General features: G+C 44.2%; 1 protein-coding gene across 1 annotated transcript in view; it reads right to left on the bottom strand.

The window, feature by feature from the left end:
- SPATA5 (spermatogenesis associated 5) overlaps positions 1-15,936 on the bottom strand; it is a 595,351-nt gene that overhangs the window by 577,331 nt on the left and 2,084 nt on the right. The window lies entirely within an intron of this gene.

The raw sequence follows: 15,936 nt of genomic DNA, 5'->3' as shown, positions 1-15,936 counted from the left end.
GTGTTGCTGAATCGAAGCCAGCGTGCTAACTGACAATTTCAGCGACCCTAAAGCCTCTTACACTCGGATTTCCATCGGACAAAGCCTAGGACTTTTGTCGGAAGGGCGTTGGCCGTGAACTTGTATTGCATACCAACGGCAAAGAATTGTCGGCCAACAAACTACGTGTTTTTTTGCTCTTTAGCGCCACCCTTTGGGCAACTTCTGCTAATGTTGTGTTATGGTTAGCATTGCTTCCAAGCATGCGTGTTTGTACTTTGGATTTTTTTTCCCAAAGGACTTCTGTACACATGATCGGATAATCCGACAGAACACATTTGTTGTTGGAAAATTTTAAAACATGCTATCCAACATTTGTTGGCGAAAAATCCGACAACTGCCTGTCATCACACCATTCCCATCGGAAAATCTAATCGTGTGTACGAGGCTTTAGAAAACCTGAATTCAGTGCAGCGTTAGTTCTTGTGTTAGGTTGTATTGCTCTCTGTGTCTCATTAGGGAGATTCACCATCTCTAATCTTCCTGATAACCAATGTCACAGCGAATGATAGGGTACATCGAAAAAAAATTAGTTGTCACCAGAACAGAAATCGAGGAACAGGATACTTGTTCCCATGACAACTTTATAAAAGGAGAAATCTTTCACAATAAAAAGATATCCTCTCACTTCCAACTACAGGACAGGAAGGAAAGGGAAGCCTCGCTAATAAGACACAGATAGTCAACAAAAAACCCTTCCCTACTTTATCAAGTTTAAAAAAAGTTTTGATTTTAGATATTTTTTTACGATGAATTACTTAACCACTAGCCGACCAGCTCACGCAGAGGCTAGTCTGGCACTTTCTCAGCACACCAGCTGATCCCGCACGCCGCTGCAATTGAACAACGCGCCTCTTCACACAGCAACCCACACAGCTGAGGGTCCTGTTAGACGCATGCAGTCCTAGTGCCAGGCAGGCACTCTCCAAGTAAGGGGCCAATCAGCTTTTTATGTTATGTGATTTTAAAATAAACGGTAATGCACTATAGCTTTTCTCTCTGTTAATGTTTTTGGATGGAATCCTGATCATCACTGGCATTGAATCTGCAGTCTGCACGTTATCATCAGTGTGCAGGCACTAACACCTGTTCAGCTTATCTGACCCAATTCATATGAAAGGGGTCCACTGCCTGTGGTAAGCCTCCCTTTTAGCAAGATCACTTTGGGTGCAAATGTATTAATGGTGGTGGCTGTAGCAACACTCAAGATCCGTTTTTGCATGCTCCAATGATCGTTTGGATTTGTCAATAAGCACACATGGACTGTTTTATTTAATTTTGCATATGGTTTTGAGTACCGCAATAAGACACACTATTTGGATAGTGTTTTTTTTTTTTTTGGACTTTCACTGAGGTCACCAGTGTGTGTGCTATATTAGCACAGTGATTGCATATGGTCAAATCGAGATATTTTTTGTTATAATTGTTTAGACATTAGAGTGTATCATATACACATTTCCCCAATATACCATTTGGGATCACGTTTTCAACACCCCATTAGAGGTATTTTTTACTAGCGCCCTCTTCCCCCATTAGATTCCACGCAGATATGCTGCTTCAGGTTGGCTTTTTTGCACGAACTGACGTACCTGTACATGTGCAAGGAGAATAGTGGGTGCACACCCGATCGCAGTGAGAAGAGGTAGATTGGGGATCTACCTATGTAAACAAAGTGATTCACCGTTCTGCCAGATGACATGACAGAGATCTTATGTTCCCAGTGGTCTCTTGTCATGTTCCAGTAAGCCCATCCCACCCTACAGTTAGAACACGCTAAGAGAACACACTTAACCCTTTGATCGTTCCTAGTGTTACTCCTTTCCCTGCCAGTGACATTTTTACATTGACCAGTACATTTTTATAGCACTGATCAATGTAATAATGTCACTGGTCCCCAAAAAATGTCACTTGAGGTCAGATTTTTCCTCCGCAATGTCCAAGTCCCGCTAAAAATCGCAGATCACTGCCATTACCAATAAAAACAATAAAAAAATTAATAAAAGTCCCAGATTCAGCCAAATGCAGCAAAGTTAATTTGGACGTCGTTTCACAGTGCAGATGGATAATGATCCAAAACACACTGCAAAAGCCACCCAGGAGCTTTTGAAGGAAAATAAGTGAAATATTCTGCAATTGCAGAGTCAGTCACCTGATCTCAACCCAATTAAGCATGCATTTCACTTGCTGAAGACAAAAAAAGGCAAAATGACCCACAAACAAAGAACAACTGGAGACAGCTGCAGTTAAAGCCTGGCAAACCATCAGAAAGTCTTTGGTAATGTCCATGGGTTCCAGACTTCAGGAAGTCATTGCCAGTAAAGGATTCTCAACAAAATATATAAAAAAAAAATATTTATCATTATATTTATTTGTCCAATTGCATTTGAGCCCCTGAAAATAGGGGGATTGTGTATAAAAATGGCTGCAGTTCCTAAAATTTGTACTTGATATTTATGTTCAACCCCTTGAAATAAAGCTGAAAGTCTGCACTTCAAATTTATTTGGATTGTTTTGTTTTAATTTTATTCCGGAGGCATACAGGGCCAAAAAGTATGCAAAAATGTTTGCCTGTGTCCAAATATATATGGACGTAATATAATGCATGTCGATTTTGCATTATATTAAATATAAATTACACATTTAAAAATATCAAAAGTAAAGAAATATTCACCAATAACTTTTAAAAAGTATTTTAATCAAATATGTAATTGTGAATTAACTGCTTTCATCAAGCAGAATTATTGAAGCCTTTAGGCCTCTTGGGCACTGCAGCTTGAAAAAGCTCAGTACAGCTTTTTTTTTTTTTACTGAGCTAAAATACAGCCCATTAATTGTAATGCACCTATGTACACAGGTGCGTAATAGTAGCTTAAGTGTAGCGCTACCCCGTCAGGAGCCGCTGTTTAGATTGGGATCGGCATAGTTGGGTTACCTCTGTGATCTGTCTATGGGTAATGGCTATGATGAGAGCAATGACGGAATGTCCAAGCAATTGATTGACGTTTTTCTGTGCTTTTAATTTGGGTCAAACATGACCAACAGTCAACTCAAGGTAGATAGAATAGGTTGGTGAAAAGGAGAAAACTTTGCAGATAGAAGAAGCAGTCCTGCCTCCAATGATTAATCTTGCTTCGTCGCCACTCTAGCCAGAGTGGGTGTAGTGCCCCTGGACAGGTCCCTCTCACAGGCCTGGCATCAGGCGTCACTCGGAACTGCTGGGAAGGAATAAGTCTCTGCCACCGACTTGGCTCTAGTAAAATTTAGACTATTGTAATGAGACCTCTGCCACAGGCCCAATACTTGTGAACATGGATGATAGAGTGAATCCTCCCAGTAAACACGGTTTTGCCTGAATCCTCCTCAGGTAGACTTGGTAACTTAAGGCCACCGACTGACAGTTTGCAGCATACAACCTGTCAGTGTCCGGTCGCCCAAATCCCCGATGGATGGTCTAAGCCCTATTGGATCACTTGCCTCCGGGTTCTCCTCAGACCGACTCCCCACCGAACAGCACAACTCACTTGGAATCCTCTTAATAGAGATGGGGGACCCAGTAAGTCACTGAGGCCCCTTGGCAGCATCAGTTGCTCGGGGCCATGAGGGCCCAGAGTCAGGAACTCCGCATAACATGTGCGCCCCAGCCTGGTAGACCATAAAGCCGGGGCCCGTAAGGTGGGTGCCGCACCTGGAACCAGGAACCCGCGAAGAACCCCGAAAAATGGCGTCTGCCACAGAAATACCCTCCCCCAGCATGCCCCGCGAGGGAAACACTCTTCTAATTGGCTGCTGGAGAAAAGGCGCCTCTGCCTGGACCCCTCTGGTGCCACCTGCCATCCAGAGATGGAACTACATCTCTGGAGCACAGGACAACCCACAGGACAGTTCAGGGCTGGCATTAGCCAAATTTAGACAAATCAACATGGATGAGAGCAAGTAACTCTCTCATCCCACTAAAAACACAAGCGACGTGTATTCCTCAGTAAAAATAAATAAATAGAAAAATCTGCATTTTTGGTCAGTAATTTACGCTGACCATTTACATTCTGCAGAACAAGAACGCGAGTATAAGTTTGCGCAAATTTGCACAAATAATTATGTGAGAAAATACGCACAAATACATACAAAAAAGTAGATGCTCAAACAGGAGTATCGTGTGCAAGAGGCCTTAGGGCAATTCTACCAACAAGCTGCACTAAATGCATGGCGGCTGTGAGTGACATTGCAGTTTATTTATTTTTTTACAGAACTTTATTGAAATAAAATAATAAATATTGAAAACCTGTATGTCTTAGCAGCCCTTAAAGGAGTTCTCTAAGCTAAAACTTTTAACCCCCGCTGTGCCCGGGCTGTAAAACTATACAAAATAAACTTTCACTTACCTGCCTACGATCCCCCGTTGTTCCGATATCGCCGTCCCGTTCTCCGGTCCCGGTCTGTTCCACTTCCTGCGGGTCGCTGACTCACAGTGCGCTCAGCCTATCAGCGGCCGCGACGGGACATTGCTGCGGCCGCTGATAGGCTGAGCGCACTGTGAGTCACCGACCCGCAGGAAGTGGAACAGACCGGGACGGCGATATCGGAACAACGGGGGATCGTAGGCAGGTAGGTGAAAGTTTATTTTGTATAGTTTTACAGCCCGGGCACAGCGGGGGTTAAAAGTTTTAGCTTGGAGAACTCCTTTAATTCACTTGTGATGTGTTTGCTTATTTCTTCTTCCTCTCTTTTCTGTTGCTCCTGGTTTTGCAGTATGATTTTCTCCACCTTCTTCCACAATGCAAAAGTAGCTGGATCTACAATTTGTTTGTCTATTTTACAGAATCTATCACATTCTTTTTGCTTTGTAGTGGCTCCAGACTTCCCAAGTCTGGAGTTATTACAGTGCAAGACAACACGTGAAAGATTCTCTGTAATGTAAAAGATCGATCATCTAGATCATTTCTGTCTCTACTAGAGACATGGGATTTGGAAAAAAATGTAAGAAAGTCCCTACTGTTCGGCTCACTGCCCTCCTGGGGGCTTGCTGAAGTGAAAACTTTACCTGAGCACCTGCACTCCAAGGATCTCACTGCTTCAAATACGTTTGTGGTTTCCTGGTTATCACCTCAGAAGATCACTGGTCATTAGAAGGGCAACTCTGATACGAGGAAGCAAAGCTTTGCCTCCCCTTCTAAATGGACACCTCCACACAGAAAGCAAGCCAGACTCCACAATGAGGAACATTTTGGTTCCATAGAGTTCATAGACCTATTTTGAGATTTTTCCTTTGCCCCCCAGCCCACCTCCTATTGTCTTGCTTTCATCTTAAATTTGGATATATTTTCTGGCCATGATCATTTGCATTTCAAACCACTTGCCTGAGAGAGGGTCTGATTACAGGAGCACTGAAGCCACAGGCCCTGGAAAGAGTTGTGTGCCAGGCTTCTGATTGGGTGTGGTCTAAGGGCTCATTTATTTATTTTAAATCTTTCTGTATGCCAATCAAAGCACCTGTCACTAAAAAAAATGGTTAGCTTAAACCTTTACTGGTGCTTCAGAGCCTCCATAGAAGTCTAAGACAAAGCTCGCTTGAAGCACCTGCAGCTTTTGAGAGGCTTTGCTTTGGAGGTATTGCAGGTATAAGATATAAACTCACACATGGCATCTTTCAGCACTACGTCGCATTAAATTAAAATACGTCCTTTTTTTTGCCACAAATAGAGCTTTCTTTTGGTGGTATTTGATCACCTCTGCCGTTTTTATTTTTTGCGCTATAAACAAATAAAGAGCAACAATTTTGAAAAAAAAACACAATATTTTTTACTTTTTGCTATAATAAATATCCAATTTTTTTTAAAAAAATAACATTTTTTTTCTCAGTTTAGGCCAATACGTATTCTACATATTTTTGGTAAAAAAAAAAAAAAAAAAAAATCGTAATAAGTGTATAGTGATTGGTTTGCGCAAAATAGGGGATAGAATTCTGACATTTTTTTTTATTATTTTTTTTTACTAGTAATACAGCGATCTGCAAATTTTGTTAGGACTGCGATATTGCGGCGGACACATTGGACACTTTTGACAAATTTTTGGGACCATTCACATTAATACAACGAACAGTGCTATAAAAATGCATTGATTACTGTATAAATGTGACTGGCAGGGAAGGGGTTAACACTAGGGGGCAAGGAAGGGGTTAAATGTGTATCCTGGGAGTGATTCTTACTGTGGGGGGAGGGGACTGACTGGGGGAGGTGACCGATGCTGTGTCCCTATGTACAAGGTACACAGCATCTGTTTCCTCTCCCTGACAGGACGTGGAGCTCTGTGTTTACACACAGAGCTCCACGTCCCTGCTCTGTCATTGCCGATCGCGGGTACCTGGCGGACATCGCGGCCGCCAGGCACGCACATTGGCATCTCGGGGACACTCCGGGTGCACGCCCCCCAGTGGCCGGAGGCCGTCACAAGACAGCCTCCCAGATTTATAGAGCCACCTGGAGGCCGTCTTTTTACTATGGCCCGGGTCTAAAGTAGTTAAAGCTTGACATTTTTACATGCGATTGCTGTCGGCAGCTATAGCCGTTAGAAGCAATCAGTGTTCTGCCAGCTGGAAGGCTTCCTGTCAGCAGAACTCAATATTGCTATGGGAGTGATTCTACCATAAACAGACTGTGCTGATGGGGGAATTGAGCAATTCTCTTTCCTGCAATCCATGGTTGCAAAAAAGAACATTTTATCATGTATGGCTTGCCTAAGCCATGCACAACCACAGGTTGCAGCAAAGAAAATCGTTTAATTTCCCCCATCAACACATACAGTCTTGATGGGGAATCCCTCCCACTGCGCTATTGTATTCTGACAGCAGAAAAATTCCCAACCGTTGGAATACAATTACAGCTGCTGGCAGTAATTGTATGGGAAGAAAAGAAAAACACAACAGGCAGGTTGCACTGAAGTAGATCAATAGATCGACTTCATTACAACAGGCCATCCCATAGAGGGATCAAAATTTGCCTACTTCAGCAGGAACTGGCCACATTTCAATCCAATATAAGAGAAGGTGACTCTGGGGGTCCTGATGCAAGGTTGGTGGTTTTCGGGACCCTGATGTATAGAGAGGGGCTCTGGGGACCAAGGCAAGGCTGAGGAACCCCAAAGTCCCTGATTTAAGGGGGGGGGGACTCTGTGGACCCTGACTTAACCCTGATGTTTGGGGGGTGGACTCTGGGAACCCTAATGCAGGGTTTGACAAATTTGCTTGGAATCTAGGAGCCAGCTAAAAAAGTTAGGAGCCAGAAATTGCACCCCGTCCCGACGAGCTTGCGCGCAGAAGCGAACACATACGTGAGCAGCGCCTGCATATGTAAACAGTGTTCAAACCACACATGTGAGGTATCGTCGCGATTGGTAGAGGGAGAGCAATAATTCTAGCCCTAGACCTCCTCTATAACTCAAAACATGCAACCTGTAGATTTTTTTTAAACATCGCCTATGAAGATTTTAAAGGGTAAAAGTTTGTCGGCATTCCACGAGCGGACGCAATTTTGAAGCGTGACATTTTGGGTATGAATTTACTCAGCGTAACATTATCTTTTATAATATTAAAAAAAAAAAATGGGGATAACTTTACTGTTGTCTTATTTTTTAATTCAAAAAAGTAATTTTTTCTCAAAAAAGTGCGCTTGTAAGACCGCTGCGCAAATACGGCGTGACAGAAAGTATTGCAATGATCGCCATTTTTTTCTCTAGGGTGTTAGGATAAAAAATATATATAATGTTTGGGGGGTTCCAATTAGAGGGAAGAAGATGGCAGTGAAAATAGTGAAAAATGACATTAGAATTGCTGTTTAAAGCGGTAGTTCACCCACAATCCCATGATTTTACCATCGAGACAGGCATTGTAGCGCGAGCTACAGTATGCCTGTCCCGATTTTTTTAACCCCGTACTCACCTTGTAGTCGTCCATCGTAGATTCCGGCTCCCGCGGGGAATGGGCGTGCCTATGGAGAGGGAGGATGATTGACGGCCGGCCCTGGCACGTCACTCTCCCCGAAGACAGCCGGAGTAGGTCTCGGCTCTTCACGGCGCCTGCGCACAGGCTATGCGCACGCGTCGTGAAGACCAAGCCTATTTCGGCTATTTCCGGAGAAGCGTGACGCGCCAGAGCCGGCCGTCAATCATCCTCCGTCTCCAGAGGCACGCCCATTCCCCGGTATCTTCGATGGACGACTACAAGGTGAGTACGGGGGTAAAAAATTCGGGACAGGCATACTGTAGCTCGCGCTACAATGCCTGATTTTAAGGTAAAATATTTTTTTTTTTTTTTTTTCCCGTCGATAGGGTGAACCCCCGCTTTAACTTGTAATGCTTAACTTGTAATACCAACGGCCACCACCAGATGGCGCTAGCTCACATCTGGTGGTAATAACTTGTAATACCAACGGCTCACCACCAGATGGCGCCAGCTCACAAAAAAAAACCTTCCAAGCCAAGTCGCCAGGACACTATTTCTAGTCGCCATATGTTTTTTGTGTTACTTACTCCTGACCCCTGCAATCCATATGTACATTAGATTTTACATTATATAGTCCTGACCAAAAGTGTTAATTGTTCCTGTTCACGGTTGCTGGTTTTAATCAAAGGGTAAGTTCATCTTTACAGAAAAATCTGTAAGGTGAACTTACACAGGATGCCCTCCTGACCCCGAAAGTCCCACTGACCAGGACCATGGCAATCACCCGCTGTGACACATTGGGTCACCACCTCATCTGTCCGGGGTTTAGAAATCCCCTCAGCTTAAAGGGGTTGTAAAGGTTTGTTTTTTATTTTCTAAATAGGTTCCTTTAAGCTAGTGCATTGTTGGTTCACTTACCTTTTCCTTCCATTTCCCTTCTAAATGTTTTTTTTCTTTTTTTTTTTTTTTAATTTCTCAATTCCTGTTCCTTCTCAGTAAGCTGTTCTGACTAACCCCCAGCCAAAACGGCTCTAGTGATGGGGGCAAGCTTACTGAGGATAAACAGGAAGTGAGAAATTCAGACAAAAGAAAAAAAACATTTAGAAGGCAAATCGAAGGAAAAGATAAGTGAACCAACAAGCTTAAAAGGAACCTACGGTATTTAGATAATGAAAAACAAACCTTTACAACCCCTTTTATCACCGAAACGCACCTCGTCGGGAGGTACGTTTAGGAGCATTCTAATTGGTCAGTGCTGACCAATCAGAACCTGTGTAGCCCATCCTGTCACTGCGGGCAAAGAGGAGAGAAAGCTGCTGGGATTTCATATCCCCAGAGCAGTACAGCGGATCGCCGGACTTCAGGCTAGCGGGACTGGGGTGCAGATTTTCTGTAAAGGTGAACTTACACTTTAAGCTCTTTTGTAAAGGTAGGTTCAAGTGATCAAATTTTACTGTGCAGAAAAGCGTGTGATGGAAACATTTAAATGTTTTAAAATGATCCTTCGTTCTGAGGTTTACGCGTATCTGTGAGACTGTCACTTGTGACAAAGTAGAAGTTTGTGGGTACGATGACTGTTGTATATATGTGTGCAAGTTATACAGAATCACTTAATACTGGCCCCTGTCCTCCACCCTGCTGACCCTGTACACTGCTCTACATACTGCTTACCCTTCCATTCTGCCCTACCAACGTCCCATCCTCTCCCCCCCCTGACATTTTCCACTGTACCCCCACAAGCTAGATTCCACCCTGTCACCAATGTGACATAGCCCTTTGGATTCCTGGTCTATTTCAGAGATCCTCGCAACTAATAGCCTTTATAAAACAAAGGAGCAAGTACATGTTTACAACACCATTCTGATTTGGTCGCAATAAACATCTGCAATGTGTCCAGATCGGCTGAGAAGCGGGCATAGCCTAACAGACGTAAATTAGAATACTAGGGATATGCTATTCAATTCAAAAAAACTGTTTTGTAGTCATTTAGTGAGCAGTTGTAAACTGACTTATTTTTGGAAGTCATTTGTTGTCACAAGAATTGGTTATGACACCCCCCCCCCCCCCCCACGATGAGGCTACACCCTTGCAAGGAAGTCTCCTTCTACATCAGGTGTCACTAAATGGCAGACCACGATCTGGTCCCGGATCGAATGACCACCCTATCCAGACCACACCCACTTAGCAGCCTGGGTGTCCTCTCCCGCTTGATATCCTCCTTACCCTGCCACCACCCCATCTTTCATCCTTACAGCAGTTGGTAGATAAAGGCGTCTGAACAGAGGGCTCCCCAACTGCTCAAGTTAACAAGCCCACGATTTGTTGCCTATCACCTGTCAACATGAAAAGTTGGCCAGTCCCACCCTCTATCCAGACATTTCCCCACCTTCTGTGTAAAGTAGGGGAAAAGGGAATCGCCGCTCCAGGTGGGAACCCAGATGAATATCCTCCGTTGCAGACAACTCCGGTGCAGGCAAAGCAGGAACAAAGATCGTCTCTGGACAGCCGCACTCTGAACAAATTGTAGCCTTTTATTAAAAAGACAGCACTACAAGTCACAGCAAAATAAAACCTGACTGCTGACACGTTTCACACTGAAACTAGTGCTTAGTCAGCTATGACCAAGCACTAGTTTCAGTGCGAAACGCGTCAGTCAGGTTTTATTTTGCCGTGACTTGTAGTGCTGTCCTTATTTTAATAAAAGGCTACAATTTGTTCAGAGTGCGGCTGTCCAGAGACAATCTTTGTTCCTGCTGTGTAAAGTAGGATTGGAAAGGTTGCAGAAGGGCTATGATAGGAAGTGGGAAATGTGAAGTAGGGGAGTTAAAGGGGACTGGGGATGTAAATAAGGGGGTCTGTGAAGGGGACAAGGATACAAGGAAAGGGGGCAGGCTGTGAAAGGCATCTACATCTAGGTGTAGCGATTAAAAAAAAAAAAAAAGTATTTAGTGAATGCAATTTTATTGTCTTTTATAAAAAGTTGATCAATGCTTATCATAAACCTTTGGCTGGACTTCTCCTTAAAGCGGGAGTTCACCCGAAATTTTTAATTTTTTTTAACATTAGATTGAGGCTCATTTTGTCAAGGGGAATCGGGTAGTTTTTTTTAAAATTGAAGCCGTATTTACCGTTTTAGAGAGCGATCTTCTCCGCCGCTTCCGGGTATGGTCTTCGGGACTGGGCGTTCCTATTTGATTGACAGTCTTCCGACAGGCTTCCGACGGTCGCATACATCGCAACACGAGTAGCCGAAAGAAGCCGAACGTCGGTGCGGCTCTATACGGCGCCTGCGCACCGACGTTCGGCTACTTTAGGAAAATCGTGGCGCGATGTATGCGACCGTCGGAAGCCTGTCGGAAGACTGTCAATCAAATAGGAACGCCCAGTCCCGCAGCCCATACCCGGAAGCGGCGGAGAAGATGTATCTCTAAAACGGTAAGTACGGCTTTAATTTAAAAAAAATAAAAATACCCAATTCCCCTTGACAAAATGAGCATGAATCTAATGTTAAAAAAAAGGTTTTAGGGTGAACCTCCACTTTAAGAGGAGCTGCAGCCACCTCGCCTGTTGTTCCCTACAACTCTCCTGGCCCTCTTATGTGCCCCGTTAAATGACAGTTGGGTTTCAGTCAGCATAATAGCTTATTCATATGCTTTGGGGGCTGTGAAACAAGGTAGGAAGGGTTTAAAGGGGACTGGCATGCAATGCAGGGGGGCTTTGGAAAAGACTTGAATACAAGAATAGGGCCACTGTGAAGGGATGGGAATGCAAGGAAGGGGGACTGTTCTGTAAGGCAAGGTCTGTTTGAAGGAAACTTGGGATGTAAATAGGGGGGCGGTGATGTAAAGGGGTGACAGAGGACACCGATAAGGAGGATTGAATGATGTGAGGTGAGAGCTGAGAACATTGATGTAAAGTGGGAAGGTCTGTGATACAAGAAGGGGGGGGGCTGTGATGTGAAGGGGGACTGAGACGTAAGAAAAGATGCTGTATTGTGAAGGGGGGCTGTGATGTAAAGTGGGCACTGTAAAGAGGGTGCTGTATTGTAAAGGGAGGGGTTCTGCAATGCAAGAGGCAGGAGCTGTGGTGTGGGGAGGACCGACGACAATGATGTAAAGGGCAAACAGTAATGCAAGAGGTGGGGAGGGGGCTGAATTATGAAAGATCTGGGTCCCCTGTTTAGAGGAGAGGAGAATTGATGTTTTGAACAATGACAAGGGAAGAAAGTTGAGCATAAAATTCAGTTTTTTGGTACACTGATCACTTAATTATCCAAACTGGATCTTTTGTATTAAAAATAAGAATCACACAACTAAAGACTTTACACCAGATTTTAATGTTTAAATGTTCAAACATTCCAACAGTAAAGGCAAATAAAATGCAGCTTTATTAATAAAGCAAGAGTAAATTAACACTTTAATTGTATTTTATTAAAATGTTATTGCAGAAAACGAAATTTTCACAATTTGCAATCAAGAAATATAAATAACTACATAAAAAAACATTATTCCAAATACCAGGGCACCAATTTGGAATAGCTAGTGCTCCAGAACACTTTCTGTAGAAAACGTTTGCCCATTATGAAAAGTCCTACCACCACCTGGCAGAAGGATTGAATATCAATCAGTGCCGACTTCCATCAGACTATGGGATGCCTAAAATTTTACAGCGGACACTCACCCAGCGCTGTCCATCTCCACAAATACTAAAAATGGGAGTCTACCTATTTTGCCCCCCCCTAATTACTTTCCCCAAGTACTGACAGATGAAATTGAGATACTAGAGAAGAAGAGTATGTCAGTACAGGTACTATGTAACCCTAAAAAGAAGCAGAGCTCTATAAGCTGTTCCGAAAAAAGGGCACATAACAAAGGCCTAGCCATCAGTGTTGCCTGTGGCCTCCATGCAGATCTTTTCCTCATTAGCAACTTTGCTTCCTTGGTTTCTCCTGTGTGAAGGCAGCCATCTTGGTAAAGAGTAGGGCTTTGCTTCCTTCACTGACATCAATTAAAGGATAAGTTCACCTTTTGAAGAAAAAAATAAAATAAATGCACATTTTTTGCAGGTAACCTCACACGGCCACGCTGTTTTCGAATTGTGACCGTGGGTGAAGGGAGAAGATCCCCTGCCCACTGTCACAGGGAGGGGGGAGATAAGTTGCTGGAACCTCTGTGACCAAGCCCCGGTGGGCGGAAGAAACATCAGGGGGCGTGGCCGGAGCAGCACTGACTGGGGCCTTACAAAGCCATATCCACATTCCATGGATCGTCTTTAAGCAGCATCTTACACCGCAGATGCTGGAACATTACATGTTCCAAATGTAAACTTTTCCTTCAAAGCGGAGGTTCACCCTAAAAACAAGTATATACCATTCAATCCAGCATACTGCCAACATGTTCAGTATGCCGTTTTTTTTCTTTTCGGTTTACATACCGTAGTATAGGTATATTCCCCCCCGGCATCCGGGTAGTGGCCCCCACGGGAGTGGGCGTTCCTATTCAGAGACTAAGTGATTGACGTATGACAAAGGCTTCACCCCCGGTGCAAAAGGCGCATCACCAGTTTCCGAAAGAAGCCGAACGTTGGTGCGCAGGCTCCGTATAGCGTCGTATAGAGCCGACTCGCAGTTCGGCTTCTTTCAGAAACTGGTGATGCGCATTATGCGCCGGGGGGAAGCTTTTGTCATACGTCAATCACTTAGTCTCTGAATAGGAAGGCCCACTCCCGCGGGATTCACTATCCGGAAGCCGGGGGGGGGGGGGGGAATATACCTATACTACGGTATGTAGACCCAAAAAAAAACAGCATACTGTACATGTCGGCAGTATGCTGGATTGAATAGTATATACTTGTTTTTAGGGTGAACCTCCGCTTTAAGGCCCTTTTCACACAGGTTTCCGCCTGTCAGCTTTTAAGGAGGACCTAATCAGACCCTTCATTCAGCTCTTTGGAGTGGCAATGTCAGCAGTGACATGTCCACCGACAGCCGCACTATCCGATCCTGTCTGAAAACCCTATTTTCCATCTGTCTGGCGGATCGGATAAAAGACGGACAGGCAGTGTGTTTTCATCCAATCTCCCCATAGAGGAAAGAGGAGCTCTGACAGGTCCGTCTCGGCACAGTGAGCGGAGACGGACCTATCATGCGCAGAACGAACCCCTGCCGAGCAAAGCAGTGTCCGTCGGGCGCAGCGCCTGTGTAAAAGAGCCCTAAGAGCGCGTTTATTATTGCTGTCAATGACACTGAAGGTGAATAGTGTCACTGTCGCCACTGAAAATGTAGTAATGCAGAGCTGCTAATCCAGCTCTGCAATGGCGCCCTGGGACATCCATAAGAAACATCTTATGGATGTACCAGAGCGCCATTGCAGAGCTGGATTAGCAGTCCCCAACACCAGAACCAGGAGGCGTCAAGGGACCTGAATAGGGCATTTAGCTGGGGTTTAGATGGGGTGGAAATCGGGTGTGGGAAACAAAAACACAATTTTTTTCCCCCCAGAGTGGTGTTTTAGATTGAACACCATTGATCATCTACAGCAGGGGACTCCAAACTGTGGCCCTAAAGCCAGATGCAGCCCTTTGCTATCCTTTATCCAGCCCTTGGGCACTATCCCTCCCACTGACACCAACAATGGAGCACTATTTCTTCCACCGATACCAATGATGGGACACTATTCCTCGCAATAAGAGGGGCAACTACTCCTATAACCACCAACCCTGAGGCCATATTTATTCTTACTGATGCTGGGTCCAGGATAATTCTACCCCCAATAGCCACAATCCGGCCTTGTTAAAGTCTGAAGGACAAAAAACTAGCCCTTTGTTTGAAAGGTTTGGAGACCCACGATCTACAGTATATAGCACATAAAAAAAAAATTACCAAAAAAGAAAGCTACTGTGTAGCACAGGATAATTTTGCATATTTACTATGCAACAATAAAAAGGGTCTATTTACCATTACTGCTGGATGTTTAACAAGACATGGAGAAGGCAGGTAAAGCATGTTACCTAAAGAATATAAAACCAGTTTTTTCTTTACACAGCCATCCTGAGTTGACAACTCTTCCCAGTAAAGTGAGCCTACGGCTCCAGTCACACTTGTGCAACTTGTCATGCAGCTTTGAAAATCAAAGTCACATGACAAGTCCTTCTCTATGTTTTTTAATGACAATCGGTCAATTATGAGCAACTTCAAATTACTTCATGCACTACTTTCATGCAACTTGAGGGCCATAGACTTCAATGTTAACCCTCAAAAGTTGCATGAAAGTCGTACCTGAATGTTCTACAATGCAACAGTTGTCTATTATGACTGATCAAAGCCATATCCAGGTCGCACCAGGGCAGTCACATAGCCAAAAGCCCTGCCTCCTAGCATTCCGAAGCCCTTAAAGTGGAGGTTCACCCAAAAAATCTATTTTTAACATTAGATTGAGGCTAATTTTACTAAGCAGAATCGGGTGTTTTTTTTTTTAAATGAATGCCCTACTTACCGTTTTAAAGATAGATGTTCTCCCGACGCTTCTGGGTATGGGCTTCGGGACTGAGCGTTCCTATTTGATTGACAGCCTTCCGACGGTCGCATACAGCGCGTCACGAGTTCCCGAAAGTAGCCGAACGTCGGTGCGCTGGCGCCGTATAGAGCCGCAACGACGTTCTGCTTCTTTCGGCAACTGGTGACGCCCTGTATGCGACCGTCGGAAGCCTGTCAATCAAATAGGAACGCCCAGTCCCGAAGATCATACCTGGAAGCTGCGGAGAACATCCATCTCTAAAACGGTAAGTACGGCATTCATTTTAAAAAAAAACACCCGTTTCTGCTTAGTAAAATTAGCCTCAATCTAATGTTAAAAAAAAAAATTTCGGGTGAACTCCCGCTTTAACCACTTTGCACCAAGAGCACGTCATACGACATCCTCAGCTTTAAGAGGGGATATCTGAATGATGCCTGCAGCTACAGGCAT

This window comes from Rana temporaria, chromosome 1 (assembly GCF_905171775.1).
Source record: "Rana temporaria chromosome 1, aRanTem1.1, whole genome shotgun sequence".
NCBI classification, from domain to species: domain Eukaryota; kingdom Metazoa; phylum Chordata; class Amphibia; order Anura; family Ranidae; genus Rana; species Rana temporaria.
This window is presented reverse-complemented; position numbering and strand designations above follow the sequence as displayed.